Source organism: Trichogramma pretiosum, unplaced genomic scaffold, assembly GCF_000599845.2.
Source record: "Trichogramma pretiosum strain Unisexual culture from Peru unplaced genomic scaffold, Tpre_2.0 scaffold29, whole genome shotgun sequence".
In the NCBI taxonomy this organism is placed as follows: Eukaryota; Metazoa; Arthropoda; class Insecta; order Hymenoptera; family Trichogrammatidae; genus Trichogramma; species Trichogramma pretiosum.
Window position 1 is genome coordinate 1,412,250 of NW_019641669.1, and position 14,670 is coordinate 1,426,919.

At 42.8% G+C, this 14,670-nt stretch overlaps 1 protein-coding gene across 3 annotated transcripts in view; it reads right to left on the bottom strand.

Moving 5' to 3' along the window:
• The window catches only part of LOC106660191 (inactive dipeptidyl peptidase 10), a 67,363-nt gene that overhangs the window by 30,119 nt on the left and 22,574 nt on the right, over window positions 1-14,670 (bottom strand). For all 3 annotated transcript variants that reach the window (XM_023460415.1, XM_023460414.1, XM_014383078.2), the window contains exon 2: window positions 5,087-5,226. The gene's annotated coding sequence lies outside the window, so the exon portion shown is untranslated. The remainder of the gene's footprint in view (window positions 1-5,086; window positions 5,227-14,670) is intronic.

Here is a 14,670-nt window from a genome sequence, read left to right on the forward strand (position 1 = left end):
ACCCATATCGAAAATGCACACACACCTTTGGTCTCATTGGCGAACGGACTGATCGGAATATGCGCTCGACAAAACGAAACTACAGTGAAATGTACACAGTTCAAGCTAGGAGACAAAGAGATAAACTGGTTTTCAGCTAGCATCGTCTACGAGGGTATTTCCTGTGGACGAACTATCTATAATTTACCAAGAGGCGAAGGATTTCTGACTCACGTCAATTGCAACGAGGGCTATGAAGTCTCTAACGATAAGTACCTGGTGAAAATCGGGCTAGATGGAAAAGCCAAGCAATTCGTGGATCCCGATATGAAGTGTCAGAGCGTCAAGGAGGCCGGTTTTATTAAACTTTTTGAAGACGATCGAGGCAATTATTGCCTTAGCACTGCCTGCGCAAAAGTTGTTTACCACAATTATAGCTTCGAATCTAGTTACGTAAAATTGCACTCCAAGTGCTTCGAACCAAAAGATTTTAAAAATGTTTCAAAATACGACCCGATGAAATTATCCTACCGCTACGATAGAGTGTTAGTAATCGAATGATAAATATCATTCTTTTAGTCAATAGTATACTCTATTGCTTAATTAAAAAGACAATTTATAATTCGTATGTTTGTTTTAAACTATCCTCTACTTTTACTAAACATACTTCATCTCTCAATGTCGATAAAACCCTAAAAATTAACTCGTTCGTCTAACTTGTGCTAGAATTCGCATGTGATTTTTAGTTGTTAATGAATAAGTGACTTTGTCACGTTTTCAAAAAAAATGTTTAATAAAATAATTTTAGTCAAAAAACTTAGTTTTTGGAATTTTTCCCTCCTTTTGACGTGCAAAATCTCAATTTTTTCATCGTAAACTCTCGCTAATATTACAAAGAGTGGTAAAAACCAAAATCTAATTAAGTTATATCCAGATTTACACCCCGAAAAATTCTCAAAGCTTCCTTTCCAAGTCATTTAATGCCTTACAACTATTATTTAAATGATCCTTTTAGTTGAACGGCCATGAAAAATCCGAGAACATTGTGCTGCATGGAATTTTTTAAAGTAATTAATATTATCTTTGAAAAATCGAAAATTAACTACATGTTGACATTGAGGACACCTTGTTTTACAAACCGTGTGATCGCTGTAACCGTTAACTCAATTTTTCTGTATACGAGAGTTACCTAAAATTTAAAAGTTTCTAAGAAATTACCCTGTCTGTAGCTGCTTTACGCTACTTACTCGTATAATTTGTAGTTGCGGCGCTGCACATACTTACATAATGTATTCGTACCGTCGTACACTTGTGCATATAAAGACTTCTGAGCTTGCACAAGTGTACTCGTACCAATACGTGGCGCAGTGCGCAGCTCGATTTATTGTGCTTGGCAGCTTGTAACTACTATGTAGCATCGGACGCAGAGTAAAGGCATAAAAAAATATATAAGAGAGAATGACGAAAAGGACAAGAGCTACTAAAAGTGAAAAATTTTAGTCGGAATTTCGGATGCGATAAACTGCATAGCCACGACAAGCAGAGTTAAAAAAATTTCCTTGTACCTGCACTGAATCGCAACTTCTACATTACGCTATACATCTATATTTGTAAGCTCGAGCTCGTTTTTGTCTCGGGCCGTACCGCTACAAACTTGCAAATAGCTTTTGACAATTTGCGAAATGTATATACGATTTCCCACAGCCTGCTGCTATCGCCCGAAGTTAAGATGTACGCCAAGTTCTTTCGAGCTTGAAAAAACGCTGCGGTGTAAAAAGAAGAAGGAGGCAAGAGGACGCGTACGTTATGCAACGAACGTAATGCGCGCAATAAGCTCCGAACTATCTGTGCAACTGTCCAGAGAGGTGCAAAACTTTTCCTCTTCCTGATCTGTAATCTTTCCTTTTTTTTCTTTTTAATGCGTCTCCGATTATTCTATGTCGCTTTGCCAAATTCAAACTCTGATTCGATGCAAGAAGAAAAAGTGTTGACAAAAAATTCACGGTCAGCCGAAGGTGGTGAAACGAACCGAATTACGTAGTTTCGAGTAACGAATGCGGCAATTACACACTGTGTAGGCGGTTTAATTATCTTCAAGGATGCAGCTTGCGGAGTATCAAGAGCTCACTCTGTAAAGTTGCAGATATAGATACGCGAATTGTTTGGAGTTTAATTTTTTGGGCCATATCCAAGTTTTTTATTTCAAGAACTATATGCGAAGCTTTTCTACTCGCGCCAAATTTATGTACAATTATATTTTCATACCCTTGGTATTGAACACTTTCGATGGAGATTGTCGAGTTTTTTTTATGCATCTAAATTCATGCAATCATCTGCGTCGCTTTTTTCAAAAACAATCGCTCTTTCGTACCAGAGCCTGAAAAATATTTCACTTCGTGCCAAGTTTCTTCGCTCTCGCTCTCTCTTTTTTTTCTCTCTGTCTCTATTTCTACCTTTATTTCTCCGTGTACCAAATTATTGATTCACACAATTGTTTTCCAGCGCCCGGCATCATCGATAAATCATTTCGATGCTTCTAGCTTTTTTATTTTCTCGTTGTCGTCATTAACCTCGCGTCCGGAAAAACGAGTAATCATTACTGCGGCGGCTGCTGCTGTGAACTGGTGAGTGTTTACGGAGCTTGAGGCCGCGATGACGAATGTATAACTGCGCACCTCCTCATAAAATCAAAATAAATCAAACGTGCCACTAGCGTAAATCCATTTATTTTTCCCGATCGCGTGACCAGTACTACCTATATATACGATACCAATGGTAGATATATGATTTATATTACGCGGCAGACAGTTTTGCGTACATCGACGGCAACTCAAGAAATATTTTCTGCCAAGTGAGCATCGACGTTAATTGAAAAGTAACATCTGATAACGCACGTTATTAGCTTAGCATCGTTTACAAATTGCAAATCGTTCGTATAAATTGTACTATTGTGCTTTGGTAATTCGAATCGAATACCAAGCAGATTAAGAGAATCATTTGCACATGCATCAATCACGCGTTAAAATGATCGACTGGCATAATATTATTTTAACATAGTATCGGAAAAATTAGTAAATAAATTTATGCGAATAATTAGCAACGATAAATTTTCGGGATACACGCGTGTTGAAAGTTTGTAGCGTCGCTCTTTGTGCGATATGCAACGTACAGCAATTATTCTGTATAAGCGAGGACCAGAGATGAGTTGCGGAATGAGCGACTCAACACGCGCCAGGATCAGTTGTACACGCATAAAGCGTGTATACCACATAGGTGTGTTACATGCGGTTACACGCGTATGTAAACGCAAACGTGTTTAAGGACAAACGCGTCGAAATCGCCCTGTGTACGAGTTTTCCCTTTCCCTGCCGTGTGCCCCCATGACGAGCACAGTAGTTGCGCTGCACGAAATTTGCAAGGGAACGTTAACTCGAGTTAATTGTATCCAACTGCCGGGCGAGTGTCTAACGAGTTTCCATAATTGCGATTAATATTAGCACCACTGTGGGGAACTCCTTGCTCGAAACAGAAAAAGAAAATCTCCATGCGGCAGAGCTCGTCCAAAAGAGAGATTCAATTCAAAATTTAGCTGTAAAGTTTCTTTCCTTTGGGGCGTTTCATATACGTTCGCCTACGCGAGCCCGCGCTCTGTAAGGTGTACAACGTATATAGCTGGCGAGGAATTAGTATGCGTGCCAATGGGCCAGGTATAAAAAAGAATCGTCGAAAAAGTGAAAAAGTAACTTCTCTTTAGTCGACTATCTCGTATAACTATATAGACTCGAGCACACGCAAAGAAATGGTCAAACTTGTCGGGTGTGCTTCGTTAGCGCGTCGCGGACGTGTGCCCCAACTTTGTCGAACAAAATCAGCAGTTGCAGTACAGTCGAAGCACAGTAAGCGATAGAGAACCGAGAGGCACAGTTTTTCCCCTCTCTTTTCTAGGTCTCTTCCCGGCTTCTACTCGACATTTGCACCTACAAAGCTCCTGCTGCTGCGTGAATGTTGATAAACCCCTACACATTGCGCAGCTGCTATACAGGTCTACGTACCATTAGTTCAGCGGGAAAATGAGCACGTACATGTACAAAATCCTTGATACATAAAACCGAAATATCATCAATTCCTCTCGCTAACATTCACGCAACATTGGTCGATGTTTGCGCATAGATATATATTATGGGCACAAAATCCCTTTGAAGAGTTAAGCGATGATCGCTCGTCGGGCTATACAAACATGGGACGTGCGCAGCAGGCGAGCGCATGTGTTCACTTTGAAAATTAGCGCTCATACACACTAGGGCACTCACTCACTCATTCACTAGCGCTGAGCGTAATAAAATTTGTGAATTTGGCGTATTATGCAAAAATTTTGCTCGCGAGTGTACACACTTGCAGAAGTACCACTGGCTGCTGCTGCTCTATGTACTGCTTTAGCTACTTTCTCCAGTGTGCTCGTGGCAAATATAAGCGTACGCAAAAATGAGCGCGCCCCGTGGTTTGCACATGCAATTTTCGCTCGCGTGGAAAGCATATATGCGAAATAAAAATATTCTACGTAGTATATTTCTTTTTTTCTTTTTGTATCTTTATTTTTATTTCATAACCATTGACGAGTATAAGCAATAAAAGCGCGTCGCACTTTTTTCTTGCGCGTTAATTCGAGGTTATGAATACCAGCCGCGTTTAATTGATGTATTACAACTCCGCAATTACTGTAGAATGCAGAGTATTCGATAATTGATTACATAATCTCGAGAGTGCGAGTGAGAGAAAGATATTGAGGTTCTAACGATGAAAATTTCCGTGTGCAGCATCTATTGTATGAGTAGTTAATCGAGACGATATTACTCTCGATACGAGGGGAGGAAAACTGGGCTGCTTGTTCATTAATTTCAATCCCGGGGATTAATCGATAGTTAAGCAACGCGCGCAAAATTATTTACCATTATTATTTCATAATTCAACGCGACGATCGGCGTCGAGTGGATGTTGTAAAATGCTGCGCGCTCGGACAATATAATAACTCGATAAAGCTCGTCGAGAAAAAGAATAAATAAAAATAAAAATAAAAACAGTAGAGGAAAAAGAGAAATAATGTACTCACAATCAATAGATGCAGAAGAGAGGGCGAGATAGAGGCGAGAAGAAACTACATCGGTGGCTGCAACAACGGCGACGACGACGAAGTCGCTGACGACGGTGACGACGTCCAAGTCCACGGTATCATTATCGTTCCTCTCGCAGCTGCAACATATATACACGCCAAGTGGGTAAAAACTAAGAAAAAGTGACGTACATGAAAGTCTGCGTGGCTCGAGTAAAGTATCCGAGAACTCGTGTTTTTATTTATATGTTTACTCGATAAAACTTTGCGAATTAAAATTCCGAAGCCACGTGAGCACGCGCCCTGCATAGCAGTAGTAGAAGTACCAGTAGTAGTGAAAGTAGTTGTAGTAGTAGGCGCATTCTTTGCTTGAAGCATATTTTTTTTATTTGCATTTATGTAAAAGGGATATAGGGCGAATAGTGCAATATCGGCCACAGAAACGTCAACAAGCTGGCACACATGCAGTATAGGTCTAAACTCTCGCAAGCAGTCCACTGCGCGCATATGGCTAAGCTGCTGCTATATTTACGTACTCGCAAGACCGTGGGGCTTAAAAATTTCTTGTCACACACAGAGCGTCGTAGTGCGTATATACATGCGAGGTGAACTCTAGTGCCAAACTCGCATGTGTCGCAATTTATATGAAGTCGTAGTTGTTATAGTTTAGTGCAGCAGCCGCAGTATATTGAACCTGTATCTGCCAGAATCCGCTTGCCGAAATTACTGCCGAAAAATTCGATCGAATTGCGACTCGTTCGTGCGTGCCAGTACAACAGCAGCAACCGCTGCGGCAGAGCTAGCCATGGGTGATCTTGAAAAGTATTGTAATCCGTGTGTCGGTCAGCACGCATCAGGCTTGTGCGCGTTTTTGTGTGTCTATACCTTTATATCGACCATAGATTCGATCAAATTCAATATTGTTTTTCAAATAAGATTCAGAAAAAATGATTACATCATGAATCGCGAAAATCTTGAACACTTATGCACACAGTTAGGTCGCGCCGCGGACACTGGTACAGCGCCTATAAGTGGACTCTCGGAGCAAAACGACAAACGAGCCGCAGCGCGCGCGCGCGCCGCTTTTGTAGTCGACGCTCGCTCGCTCACCTATAATACGTACACGCAGCTTTAATCCCCCATAGCTGGGCGGCCGCGTAATCTCTTTAAAAGAGCAGCCGAGTGCGCAGCATTAAGGGATGTAACGAGATTCGAGCCGCTTGTTCTCGCTCTTCTCGGGACAAAATTGACACCGACTGTGTGCTGCACGGTACCCGAGTAGAGCAGGTAGGCGGCGACGCTGCGATCCCCCGAGCGAGAAGAAATTATAAAAAAGAAATTTTTCTCGTTAACGACCGCGGTGCGCTCGAGAAAAATCGAGCTCGCCGAATAAAGCTAGACTGTCGCTGCGGCCGCGGCTGCTGTAGCGTCGTCGTCGCGCGCGCGCGGCTCAGCTGCACACTTGATATTATTTCTACATGACTGCAGCTGCTGCGACGGCGGTGACGGTGGCCAGCTATAGAACGCGTAAAAGCCCAGCGAACTCTCGCGATGCGGCCACAAAAATAGCCGCTTCGTATGATACAATATATATTTTAGATCAGTACAACCATGGGTTGCAGTGCATTCGCGAACGTAATTGTCAACTCTCGTAATCGAACGATAGCCAAGATATAATAATTGTTGCTTTGATGCGTATATGTATGCGAGTATGTATTCGATAACGAGAAAATCCCTGAAATCCTCAAAGTCATTTTCGGCAATTGCACTTGTGCGACATCTCTGCATGGGATATTATCCATTATATATGAATACCGCCCGATTAAGCTCGCACGAGTCGAATCGTTCGTAAATTCAATAACCGTGGATATAAAGTCGAATCACAGCCGAACAAACCGGAGGTATAAGCGAAGCTCGCGAGTACAGCTGCAGTAGCAGCAGCTGTGCGGGAGCTTTTATTCTGGCGCGGACGAGCTACACGTCATCCGTGCTGCAACTCACACATATAGTGCGCATAGGTACGCGCGCACTATGCGCGTTGTCATAGTTACAGGTGTGTACAGCGTGTGTGACGTCGTCCCAAAATCTGTTGCTAATACGCAAATTCGCCTCTAAGCACTTTTATATATTCGTATACGTTGTGTGCGTTGCAGCTGTGCGCGCGCGAGCTTCGTTATGAATGCCGAGGGAAAAAAAAGAAACGAAGAGTTCGTTGATTTTTCTCGATGAAAGCGAGAATAAAAGATTAGCTCGGACATGAAAATCAACGAGCGCGATCAAAAGAGAAAAAAAGAACGGACAAAGCAGTTCCGGGTTCTTTTGCGTATTCTTTTTTTCCACGACCAAGTTTATGCTGGATACAGCTTTCCTAGCAAAAGAAAGAGAGAGAAAGAAGGAGATAGAGGCTAACGAAGTACGCCCACGCTAGCAAATTGCCACAGCGGAAATTCGAAGGAGGCCTATAGTTGCTGCGTTACCGCCGCTGCTACTACTGTACCGCTGCTCTTACGTTCGAGAAAAGGAGGTGGGAGCGCGCTCGTGGAAAATAAAAATCTCGAGGCTCGCTGTACAGCTTGGAGGTATAATCTGCCTAATCGTCTTTGACGCTAATTAAAAAGCTATGCTGCACCGCGAGAGCCGCATTACCAACTGACCCGCGCGAGCTCCATCATGAACTCGGAGCTACTCCTACTACTATTGCTGCTGCTGCTGCTGCTGCTGCTGCTGCTGCTGCTCTACTCGAGAGCTATAGAGAGTGGGTAAGAGAAAGAGACTCTGTGATTATTAATTAATTAAAACCACGCACGCGAGCTCTAGTGCTGTGTGCGGGACGAAAACTGTGTTTCTGAAAATACGACGATTCACGCCGAAAAGTAAATATTCAAAACGCAGAACTATATATACTTTAGAGCCCCATACTCGGCTAGCAAAATAATAATATTAACCATATTATTGATCAACGCGGTGTATACAATTAGCACTTGCTATAAAGTTTCACATCTCGCACTTTCTGTTGCTATATTTATTTTGTTTACATTTTCGTTCGCGCCGATCTATACTCTATCGTTTTGGTCAGGTGAGATAGCGGCGCTCAGTGCCAATAGTCGTGTTGCTCAGTGTACCCTACACCTCATGACTAGTAAAATTTATTCAAATTAAAATGGGACTGTCTTTGTCTAGCCACGTGAAAAAGGTGTTCGGAATGAATCTCGATTTCGGTAAAAATTCCAATGCAAGTTCTGATGCAAGTTCTGGAACAAGTTCTAGTGCAAGTTCCGATGTAAGTTCTAATGCAAATTCTGGAACAAGTTCTGATGCAAGTTCTGATGAAAGTTCCGATGCAATTTCCGATGCAATTTCCGATACATTTTGGGATACATTACACAGTTCTGACATAAAATTCGTTAATCGAAAAAGGGAAAGAGGCAGAGTCAGATTAGAAAAATTCAAGATCATGCGAGCAGAATTAAATTGGGAGATCGAAAAAGAGCGGCACGAATTTCGGGATAAATTTTCTCTCCTCACCGAGCCTAGATCAACTTGGTATTGTTACCAACCAGATCTCCGGGACTTTTTTCAGCCCGAACAAGTTGAATGGCTTATCATGGATTCCCTGAAAGCAAGGGTGAAGAAAAGGAGTTGTGACTGTAACTGTGAGTATACGGAACGTTCAGCTTCACTTATCGACTTCATAAAACTAAGTGGCTTCAAGATACAGCCCCACTTGGATGGGGACGGCAATCCAGTGTCGCGTCGCACCACCCCACTTCACTATGCGATCACGTACAGTTGCTCATTTATATGTCAAGACTTATTTGGTGCTATAAGGCTATGACGTTAATTACACCGACAAAAACGGTCTCACGCATTCACACGCGGCCATCAGCATTCCCTTACCAGACTACGTGGATGAATTTCTTGAACTCGGACATGCGACCTGCGTCCCGGAAGAATCGGATACGGTTGATCCGCCGCTGCACTGGGCTCTGATCGAAAACGATAGGTCGTCTGTCGTAAAGCTAATCGCCAAAGGCGCCGATCCGAATTTGGCCAACAAGGATGGACTGACTCCTCTCCACGTTATTTGCAAGAGTGGTCGAGAATATAACACAGAGTATTTCTTCAGGGCATAACAACGACATCGGGCCGGTGCTGATCGTTGCCCGGGACAATTTGGGTCGAACGCCGCTTCAATGGGCCGTGTCGTCTCTCATGCCGAAAACAGTCTATGTGCTCTTGGACCGTGGTGCCGATCTGTCTGATTTTATTTTCCCAGACGAGAGTTATTTCGCCCTGAAACTCCAGCAAATCAAAAGGCTGAAAGGATTCGAAGTGGGACTAGCAGCTGGTACGCTTGACGTCGTCAAGCGCTTGGAGGCGAGAGGATACCAATTGGACCAAGACGCTGCTCAAACGATCATAAGAGTATTCGCCAAACTCGAAATTTTCAAGATTACTCAAAAATATTCACTCGCCGATTCCTACTTCGTAGGCAGGTCGAAAAAGCTGATGATGGGCCCCAAAGTTTCGCTCTACAAGTTATGCCTGATGTCACCCAAAGAGGCGATGAAACTAGCCACGTTCGAGGACTACGTCCGATTCGCGTTAACGCGCAAATTTTGGAAGCTGCGCAAAGAGTATCGTCAGGCCTGCGGCCGGCGTCTGTGCGAGATCGTGTTGAGACAATTTTTCCGACGATGGGCACTGCAACACGTCTCGACGCTGACGCGACTGCGGTTGTCGATTTACGACTGCGAAAAAATCATCGACACGCTGAAAAACGTGGATTTGTGGTGCATTTGCATGGCGGCCACGGGACAAATCTCGGATGACGAAGAAATGAAACAATATCTAAAAGATACATCTCGACACACGAGCCATACTACCACGACCACGAGGAATGTGAATGGTATATTACTGTCCTAAGCCGTGAAAAACAGAAATATCCCAAACATCGTGTACTTGGTGCCCTCGGCGAGACAGGCGTGCCCGATAAACACATACTCTGGGGATTTCATTTTTGGCGGTGTAGGCCTGAATGCTATTTTTTAAAAGCAGTGTCCCGAAAATATCTCTTCCCGCTTTGCGCAGCGGCAGGGGGCGTTTGGGGAACTTTTTGGGCCTCTGGTATGAAAAGAAGTTTTAAAAAAATAATTTGGTAAAAATTAAGCTTCATGTTAAATATTTTATCATAAGTCTCGGTAAACTCGCATTAATTACAATTAGCGATCGAGATTGCACCAAAAAACTTGAAAATTATTAAATTTTTAATTTATTTTATTTTGATTTGGTTTTTAGTTCTTTTTTTATTCAAACATTTATTTCATAAATGTAGTTGAATGTAATTTATGCTCAATAAAATCTGTTCTTGTTACCTATGTTTATAATATTACGTTTTTTTTTATTAGTAATTTTTTTAATTGTTCGAATATTTATATGAATAAATATACGTAAATATATTTCATCTAACAATCTGCTATCCCGAGAAATTTTTCGTCAATTCATCCACTGATTCACTGAAATTGAAGCATGCATTCGGCACAGTACTCGATATTCGAGCCCAGTCTAGCCTATCTTTTAGTATCTATTTAAACTTTCATTGGATCTGTTGCATTTGCATAGCTGACCCGCAATGATCAAGCAAAGCAAATTGTGCGACAAAACCCTACGCATTGCACGTATTTTAAATGCAATCGAATTTAAAATTTGTATAACCACCGCGTACAATTTTTTTCGAGTAATTTATAGAATAGCAAATGTTTTATATATAGATCCGAAAATTCATAAGATTCATTAAGCTCGTCAATCGTGACTAGCGTACTCGTGTTTTTACGCGTTCACATAGCTTACGTATATATATGATATTGTACGAGCATGAATCTATACATGTATATCTGCTCATCTCCTCCATCTCAGCTTTGCAAGCCCAGTACCTTAGAATGGCTGTTAAAGGTGTGCACTTGTTGGAAGTAATTGAATGGAAATAATAGCCTGAACTTTATAGAGCCACATCTCTCCATTCTCTCCCTCTCTTCATCTTTATAAAGTCATATTCTCTCATTATCACCACCCCACCCATGTGCCCGCCCGTACACCAAGAGGATATTATAACTCATCTGAAAATACTACTCGAAGGCACTACTAGTGTTTGTGCTTGAGAATATATATATACATATGTATGTACGCGTAGTTGTGCAGTATTGGATCGATAGTAAAGTTCCAGAGAGAGAGAGAGAGAGAGAGAGAGAGAAAGAGATAGAGCTTTTGCAAGTTTCTCTCTTTCTCTCAGCTTCCATTTACGCTCTGAGAAGCATATTCGGTGTGGCGCGCGTCTAGAGCCCCGGCAATGTGGAAAAAGAAGGAAAAAAAGGAAAAACAAAATGTGCACCGACAAATTTTTGAAGCTCGTACATTGACTCTCGTTTCGCCGCTACGTGACGACGAAAAAAATCAAGTCAAGCGTGTACACACACCCGCGAGTTCGTGTGGTTTATATCTGTGTGGCGATGCAGCCTTTATCTTTGTTTGGCCGTAGCGATGTCTCGTGCGCGCCCCCGCCACATACGAGGGTTATACGGCTATTGGCACAGATCTTGCTCCGCACATGCTCTATATACTCATTTTTTCGGCTCTGCACACACGCAGTTCTCGACTTGTCTTGGCTTTCCTCTTTGCGTCGTCGATCTGAACCAGCGCCATAACTATTATTTTACCAAAAAAAAGTAAAATAAAAAGAAGCTCGTCTCGACTCTCTTTCTTTTTCGCAGCGGCGCTCCAGTGACAGCTGTGAAATAGCAATTCGATCGATCGTATAACTCTGAACCGCAAAAAAGTCGAGAGACGGCTTTGCATTTTTACTACTGTTGCAGTCGCGCGTGGCTGAGTCGCTTTGACTTTTACCAAGGCTATATACGCGAAACACCTTTAGCCATTATTCGGCTCTCAAGAATTCTTGATACAGGTATATATACACGTACGAATGAAAACGCTTGCGGTTGCGATATAAAAGAGGTGGAAAACAAACGCGCGTTGGGGCCGGTAGCGAATATAAAACGGGCTTATGCGAATATATCAATCTGACGCGACAGGCAATGATAAACGGTGCAGCTGATGTTGCCTCCTACATACACGAAGATCATAAAATTGAATTTTTTTTTTACTTTATTCTTCCCTCCGGACGTTCGAGAGTAATTTGCCCGTTATCGAGTCATTGAGTCTCTATTGCGCTCTCGCAATAGCTCGAGCGAAAAATATAAAAACGAAATATCATACGTCTCTGTCTTTGCTCCTGTCGCGCGTCCAGTATTCTTAAATTATCCCCCTGCGTCCTTCCCTCTTGTCGGCATCGATCAATCTGACAATCGCTCTACGAGCTTACACTGTCAATTTTTAAAGTACATGATCCACGCGCTCGTGTCGGTGTCGTGAAAAAAAAAGACGAATAAAGCGTATTATATTCATAAAACATCGCAAGCTCGTCTCCGAGAGAGATTTCATTGGGGAAATACGTACTAGAATACGTATATATCGAAGAATAGTTTACACATTCTTTGCCGGTGCATAGGCAAAAAAGATTATACGAGTGGCGTGCGAGCGAGCTTCACTATGTACTATATATAATATATAGTACGAGACTTTTGGCGCCGTTCCCTGCCTCGGCGCTCACTCACATACATACAAACACACACACGTACTTGCCATGCCATCCGACATCTTACAAATGAAATTCGAAAAGTGAGCGGATTTATATAGATATATAGTTTGTAGGTGGAGGCGCGTACGTTCGCGAGAACTGCAATTAAATTTGCAACGAGTTTCGAGTGTGTATAGTCTCTCTTGCCTGCGCGCAATGTATAACGTATAACCCGTTGGCTTACTTCTCTCACACTCTGTATCGTGAATAATCTCTCCCTCTCTTTCCGGCTGTAAAGATTAATCCAGACTCACTCGAACGCGCGAGCGCGCGAGTCACAGCTATTCGAATGAATTTTTCATTTTCCTTTCCTTTTTTTTCCTGTTTACACGTCCGCGCGCGCCTTGGATTCTCTAAACTACTACTTGGCACGTTGCGTTTCGATAGCTTTATAACGATGAATGCTCAGCGAAGCAGCCGATTTACAGAGCCTATAACTTTACTTTTTTCCCATTAATAACCGGCGTAAGAAAATAGAGTGATAAGTTTCATATATATCTATTTTATATATATACTCGTGGTACGTGGATAGGTGTGCAAGCTCCGAGCAAAGTGTAATATAACTCTTATTCCCTCTCTCTCTCTCTCTCTTTCACTTTCAGAGCGCCCGAGAGTGATAAGCGCCCACGCGCGCGAGTGAATATAGGGATATATAAGCTCAACTGCGAGGGATGAGCTCTACAGCGCGGAAAACTTTTTAAATGGGTTTGTCGGGGAAAAGTTACACGCGCGCGCGGGAGGTAAAATAATTGAATGAAATGGCCGACTTTTGTATCGAATCCTGAAGCCAGGGCAATTATCAGCGTGGCGCACAGCGAGAAGAACCGAGCCAAGGCAGTGCACGGACAAGCAGTACGCGTTGAGAGAACGTTGTGATCTTAATTTTCTCTTTCTCTTTCTCTCTCCTTCACTCACTTTGGTGCCCTTAGCTCGGCTCGGCTGTAGATATATCTATATGCCGCGCACACGTTTCCCGGTTATAATGTCTTAATTTCAATTCCTCAACTTTGTGTTAGATGCGGAATGAGATTCGACAGCGAAGCCGGTTCCCAAGGCCAAAGTATTGACTTTTGTCTCGTGTGCGCCAGGCGCGCGCGCGCGCTGCACGGCTCGAAACTATAACGTGGCAGTTACACGTACAGCACGAGAGCCACTTGTAGTCGAGGAGGCTGTGCAACTATCCTGCAACTTGTGGAGTGCGCGCGTCGTAAGGACCTGCAGTATATGTGTCTCAAACTCAATCGCCACAGCAGCTGCTACTACTACACCATCGTTGATGTATATACTCAGATCTCGTATAAACAAGTCTTCTCTCTCTCTCGTTGGGGCTATATGTAGATACGCACGAGGCCACTCCAAGTCTAACTTATGCAGTCGTTCTTGAGCATCGACCCTGTCACTTTATATATACAATGTATAACAGCTGGATCCGGAATTCGCTTTTCTCTAGATTTAATGGATCTATGTTTAATGGACACCGTTTATACGACGAATTGGAAATGAGCTACATCGGCTTCGGGCATTCGCATATGTATATAGCTGAGGGCCGAATTTGCAGCGAGTTAGAAGCCAAATTGAAAGCTCGGGTCAACCAACATTAGCTGTCGTCGCAACGACGATGATCATTGGAACAAGTTGATACGGCGCTGCTGCTGAGCTACAGCGGAGGAGAAGGCGAGTTTACGCAGCTGACAAGCAGTAATTATATAGCGATCGAGCTACTTTGTTATATATATATAAACAAAACGCGACTATATAGCTCTTGCGTGTGTTTATGTATGCAATAGCTTGCGAGACATCATTCATCGTTCATTGCCATCAATAGCGTACTGAGTTCGAAATTGGAAAATTTTAATTATCCGCTCTAGCTTTGACGCATAATCTTCGTCCG